This window comes from Limulus polyphemus, unplaced genomic scaffold (assembly GCF_000517525.1).
Source record: "Limulus polyphemus unplaced genomic scaffold, Limulus_polyphemus-2.1.2 Scaffold7132, whole genome shotgun sequence".
Lineage (NCBI taxonomy): Eukaryota > Metazoa > Arthropoda > Merostomata > Xiphosura > Limulidae > Limulus > Limulus polyphemus.
In genome coordinates, this window is record NW_013672742.1 from 32,909 (window position 1) to 39,276 (window position 6,368).

The following is a 6,368-nucleotide window of genomic DNA, read 5'->3' on the forward strand; positions in this document are numbered from 1 at the left end:
CGGACCTGCCAACCTGGTGGTTTGGGTATTCGACTAACAATTTGCGGGTCGCAGGATCGAATCCTGTCCCCCGAACATGCTCGCCCTTTCAGCCGTGGTGGCGTTATAATGTGACGGTCAATCCCACTATTCGTTGGTAAAAGAGTAGCCCAAGAGTTGGCGGTGGGTGGTGATGACTAGCTAACTTCCATCTAGTCTTTCACTGGAGCCCTCCAGTGGCACAGCGGTATGTCTGCGGACTTACAACGCTAGAAACCTGGTTTCGATACCCGTGGCGGGCAGAGTATAGATAGCCCTTGTGTAGCTTTGTGCATAATTGAAAACAAACAAACAAACTTTCACTGGTAAATTAAGGACAGCTCGCGCAGATAGCCCTCGTGTAGCTTTGCGCGAATTTCAAACAAAATCAAGACGAATTATTTTTTTCTACTCTGTTTCTTACTATACAAGCTGCAATAAATTCACTTACGTTACCCTGAGGGTTAACATACTTTTATCTAGAACTATAAATAATTGTGTCCTTTTCGTCAAAGTCGACACAGAACACCCTTTGACAAGACAAATTATTCTCCTTATATCTGTTAAACTGTAAAAGTCACTTTAAAATATTGCCCATTATGGCTAAACAAACAGTCATGCAGTTTAACTTCACTTTCAACTAACTTAACGTTTTCTGACTTAACTTCACTTATTTAGAAATCGCCCATCATGGCTAAATTGCCAATCACTCAGTCCAATTATCTCTCGCTTTCTTTCTTCTACATTGTTGGAAGCCTATTTATAAATATTCCGACTGCGGCCTAGAACTTTTTAGTCCTTTAGTGACAACAATCTTACACACCACGAGAAAACTTAGAAGATTCGAGTAAGATGACGTCAAAAATATTACGAAAGCCTAGTACAACAATTAAACTGCCTACATAACGTACGACTTATACGGAGCTACGTATGGAAACTTTTCCTAACTATCGCTTTTAAAACAATCAACCTTTTAACACTATTCTCAAGAAAACTAAACAATCATTAAATACTAAATCAAAATAAACTAAATATTAACTCTTATACTAAACAGTCTTGTGTATGCAATAGCAGGATTTCACTCACACTAGTCTCATATTCAGGAGATGTATGGCAGCAAGAGATGATTAGGGTTTTAGTATTTTGACTTTCTTCTGGTATTCATTCTTTTTGAGGTAACCAGCAATTAATATCCATCCTCTTGCCTCCCTCATCTACTTCTCAGTTGACATCAGCTATTTCTACTTATTAATTTTTACCCTCCCTTGTGGCCCAAAGTAGATATTTACAAGGTGGATCTTCTAATTTCACTCAGTTAAGCTCTTCTGTTTTACACAAGTCTCCCTTCTGGACTGTTTGGGTCATCTTGAATTATTGGTTCGTCTGTGGGACACTTGGCCTTAGGATCCTTCAATTTGACTAATCATTCAGTCTGATCTTGATGTCTTTTCTCCTTTCTTCACTCAAAAATGAGCAGTATAAATTGTATGATACATTTCTCCAATGTTCTATTCCTATCACATAGTGGTTTTGTACAGATCATATTTCAGACATGTAATACACCTGTCTCAGCGTATCTATTCCTAGAGAGATCTCATTTTGATATGAAACATTTGAAGCTGTTATGAAAGATTCCATGTTAAAGACACATGATACTAGTGGTGGATATACAGGATGCTTATTTTCATATACCTATTTATCTTTCATCCTATCATTTCTAATTTTTGACACGGGGGATAGTCCCTGCCCTTTTTTTGGCTTGGCTTCATACTTTTTTTCTCAGACAGTCTGATTTATTTCTGGTCATTTCCATTTATTCAATATCTATTATTCAATAGATGACTGACATATTCTGACTTTTTTATCTGTTGAGTCTCTTGCATATACTAAATCCAACAACCAGTTAGCTACATATCTTGTGTTGATCATATATAACTCCACTTTCCATTTAGCACCAATACAATATTTGTTACATCTCTGATTTTTGATTATCACAGTTCAAAGTATGCTTCAGCCATATGTTGTGACATTGCAAGCCTTAAAGTCTTATGTCCATTCTATTATCACTTTCACACCTACCACTAAAGACATCTGTTTTTTACTTTGGATATGATGGATTCATTTCAAAAAGTCATTCCTGTAGGTTGTGCTCATACGTGAAACTTCTAATATTACCTTAATTCTCAGTAGGATCTGAATTCTGAGTCATTGTTGGATAAAATGCATAGTTCTTTCATCACTCTTGTGTTTCTCCACGTCCTATAGAACATCATTTTTTCACAGATGCCTTCTTCTTAGTGAAGGTGCTGTGTTGGGTGATCAGCATCATTCTGGTTGTTGGATTTCTCAAAAATCAACAGCCGACATCAGCATGTTAGAAATTTAGGCTGTTTAGAATAGTTTTGTTGAATTTCTACCACTTCTGTTAATTCATGCAGACAATTATACAGTGGTAGCTTACATCTACAATTAGGTGAGTAATAGTTCTTTCACCATTTACTTTGCTCTAGTTTCATTTCTTCCTTGACTTTATTTACAAGTTATTCACCTTTGAAAATAATATTTTGGCAAACTTTTTCTCTAGTTTGTTCGCTTTTTCCCATGGAGTAGACTGTCTTTTCTTTGGTTTTTCAATGACTGAGTGATAGGGTGATTTTTTGGTGGTTGTTGCCTTTGTTGTGCCAGTCAAACAACTTCTACTCTACTGGTCTTCAGTTCCAGGTTCAAATTCTTTAGCAATGATTACCTTGAGTAAATCTTGGTAGAACCTTTTCCTTTCTGCTTTCTTCTTGCCAAGATTATTTACTCAGAGCTCATGATTTTTCTTATAATTCACTTTGGCCATCTCAACCTTGGTTTTACTCTAGTACACCAACTTTCTTATGGGGAATAGTCTCATTACCATTTTTGCAAGTCCTTTTTTTCTCTACAACCTTCAATATCTATAACTTTACTTTTGGCTGTTGTTTGGTTTCATTGTTAATCCTTTCTTGCTGATGCGCTTCCCTCTTAGAGGCCATTCTAAAGACTGGAATATAGACGAACCTAAGTATGTTCTTAGACTTTTATTTATGCCATGTTGCTGTGTTATCAGCTTTGGATTTGCCTCTGGTTTTCATTCTTCTAGATAGATGGAATCCCTATCATGCAAGTTATTCTTTGTTATCTATTTAGTCATAACTTGAAATCACACCTATATTGTACATGAATAACTACTTATCACTATACAGTGAACACCCTTTTAAAGGCCTGGCATTATCTATTATGGTGTTCAACTCGCAATCTGTGGGTCTCGGGTTCGAAACCCCATCCCACCAAACATGTTTGCCTATTCAGCCATAAGAGTGCTATAATGTGACAGTCAATCCCACTATTAGTTGTTAAAAGAATAGCCCAAATGTTGTCAGTTAATGGTGTTGACTTGTTGTCTTCCCTCTTGTCTATCACTGCTAAATTAGAGATGGCTAATGCAGATAGCCCTTGTGTAGCTTTGCACAAAATGAAAAAAAAACACCATTTTAATTATTAAACAGGTGTCTGGGGATGTGATATCATTCTTTATAACATAAGACTCCATGTTTGAATGAATTTATCTAGTCAAGGCTCTTATTCAATGTTTCATGTACTTATGTGATTGTCCTGTAAAGAATCTCACCCTTTGTATTGATACTTTATGAGAGGGTGATGCCTTATAGAAGTTGCATAGAATGCGTTCGAGTGAGTTATGATTGCTAAGTGAGTACTTTGCATTTATCATATTCTTATCCTTATGCACGGTTCAAGGCAATAGAGACAAGAGTATGGTTTTTCCTGTAATATTTGATGGCTCCAACTGCATTTTTTCACTTTAACATGTCCCAGAGCTGTTGAAACTATCCTTGGGTCGTTTCATATTTCCACAATCCTACTTATTAGGGTGTTTTCGTAAGTTGGATGACATTTTTAGGTGTGGATGTAGAGGGCCTTAGGCCCAAGAGCATTTCCAGTCATTAGTTGTTAGTGGTCTCCTCTTCTTCCTTCAAGAATTTTCCATTCTAGAGCTTTTACAATGACTACCTGTTACATCATCATCTGTTATCACACATGAGAATGTGTATGACTCTACAAGTAGGTATATATTGCCAGACACTCCCCTTTTCATATAAATTGAAAGGCAGCTACGCTGATGAGTTAACCTGCTGAAAAGAATGTCTTTTTCTGAATGTCCACGTTGGTTCCAGTCTCTTATGAGGAAGGTATGCTTCAATTGATACACACCTGAATACAGTCCAGTCCAATATCTTTTACTCTGGATGATTACTTCTTCTAATTGTCATGGTCTGGCTTGTTACTTTCCTACCTAAGAGCTGAGATTTTGATGACCCAGTGGTCCTTATGACTCTCTTAGGATTCAGTCTTCCATCTCCAGTCTTTTTGTAAATGAAAGGTACGGCTACCAGTTTCAAATTTTACATTTTAAAATTGAAATGAATTTCAAACAGCTGCCTACCTTATAAGTTCATTTTCACACACCTGGGGCAACTGATTTTCCTTCCTACCTGCACCTAAGAAATATGTATTATGATGGAAAAGAAGATCTTACATAGATCTTCCTGATTTAGGTGCAGTACAGCAAGTAGGACAGTGGACAACTTTGTAAGTTAAGTCGTGTTCTGTATTGTGTCATAGACATTCAGAACTATAGTTATATATCTGTTGACAGCATGATAGTGTCTCAGTAAAAAATATTTTAGATGTCATAGGTGAGTGCTTATTTGAAATTCATTTTAATTCAAGCATCCAGTGAACAATTAATTTTTACGTTTGAGCACCTTAAAGTCATTTATGAAAACACCATACACAAAAAGATAAAGAGAATATTAAAAATGGAATGTTTAAAAATGTGTATGGGATTCTAGGTCAGATGGGTATTTTTTCATCTTTAAGATCTAATTTCATACAAATAATTTCAATACATTTAATCCTAGTATTTCGATTGTCATCTTATATTACTTACCACGTTTTTTCCCTTCTAATATTATTTAGTTCACAGGTGGAACAGTGGGTATTCTACAGAGTTACAATGCTAAAACCACGGTTTCCATTCTTCTCGGTGAGTACACCAGATAGCCCAGTGTGGCTCTGCTATAAAAAACATGCACACAATATTACTTATTTTTCCTTGATGTTATACTTGCAAAAAAGGTACATTTCTTTATATATTTTTTCAGTACATTATTGCATAACATTTTTATTTAGATATTTCGTATTTGATGTGAATGGTTTTTATTTATAAATTGATTTTATGTATTAAGTACATTATCATTTGCTCTGTTTTTATGAATATTTTATGTTCAATTATATTTGCACGTGTTTATAGTTATTGGTTTATTTTGATTTTCAGTTATTGACTGAAATATTTATAGAAACGTTTTACAAAAGACGTGGGAGATAATGTATTGTCTTATGTCTCCCAGTTTATTTGCATCAAGATCAAATATTTTAAGAAGATTGGAATTTTTTAGTTAAATATGTGATTGGATTTTTATTAGCTGACCTAAATTATATTTTGAAATAACAATGTATCCAGAAATCTAATCAACTGTAATGGGGATTCTAAAATTTTTTGTTGGGTACCATTTTGAAAATATTTTAGGATGTGGTCAACAATACACACATAGTAAGTGATAGCAGAATACTGTACAATAATCTAAAATATTTATCTTAATACTTCCGATAGGATACCTTACCACTAGTCACACAATTTTCACTTCCAGATTAGACAGAAAAGGAGCACCAGAAGTGGGAAGTGTGAGGCGAGATAAGTATCTATCTCAAATATATTTTCAGTGTAAGAAAATATTAACTTCCGATATGATATATTAGCTCTGCTTACATAATAGCTAGAATCCCACCTTGACTTGATGGAGGGACCAGTAAACAGCTACCTAGATAAGCACCCTTCGGAAAGTGTACAAATAATGTCCATGGAGTGTGACTTCTCTTGATAGAGAAATACACTCATGGGATAACGCATCACATCTGAACAAGGTATACTCTTCGCCAATCTTGAACGTATGTGCCACTAAATTGGGCAGAAAAGAGAGGATAGCATCCTTGATTGTAGATATGCTGGCTGGTCCACCTTCTTTCCCATGGTAAGGAAGGGTACCCTATCCCATACAGTACATCTAGACTGCTCCATCTCCATTCCATACCATATTTCCCGGGAATCAATCTGCTGGAGATAGTATGATGAGGGTTTCTAAGCCAACTAATATATTCTTTGGCTAGTTCATGTTCAACTGGAGTGAATTTCGAAACTATAGTTAGTTAATAACTATACAATAAAGTGAAAAACAACTAAGTTG

General features: G+C 35.5%; 1 protein-coding gene across 1 annotated transcript in view; it reads right to left on the reverse strand.

Annotated features, from left to right (window-relative positions):
- LOC106474373 (G-protein coupled receptor moody-like) overlaps positions 1 to 5,136 on the reverse strand; it is a 24,419-nt gene extending 19,283 nt beyond the window's left edge. Inside the window, exon 1 of the mRNA XM_013935063.2 lies at positions 5,015 to 5,136. The gene's annotated coding sequence lies outside the window, so the exon portion shown is untranslated. The remainder of the gene's footprint in view (positions 1 to 5,014) is intronic.
- Between the last annotated feature and the right edge of the window lie 1,232 nt (positions 5,137 to 6,368).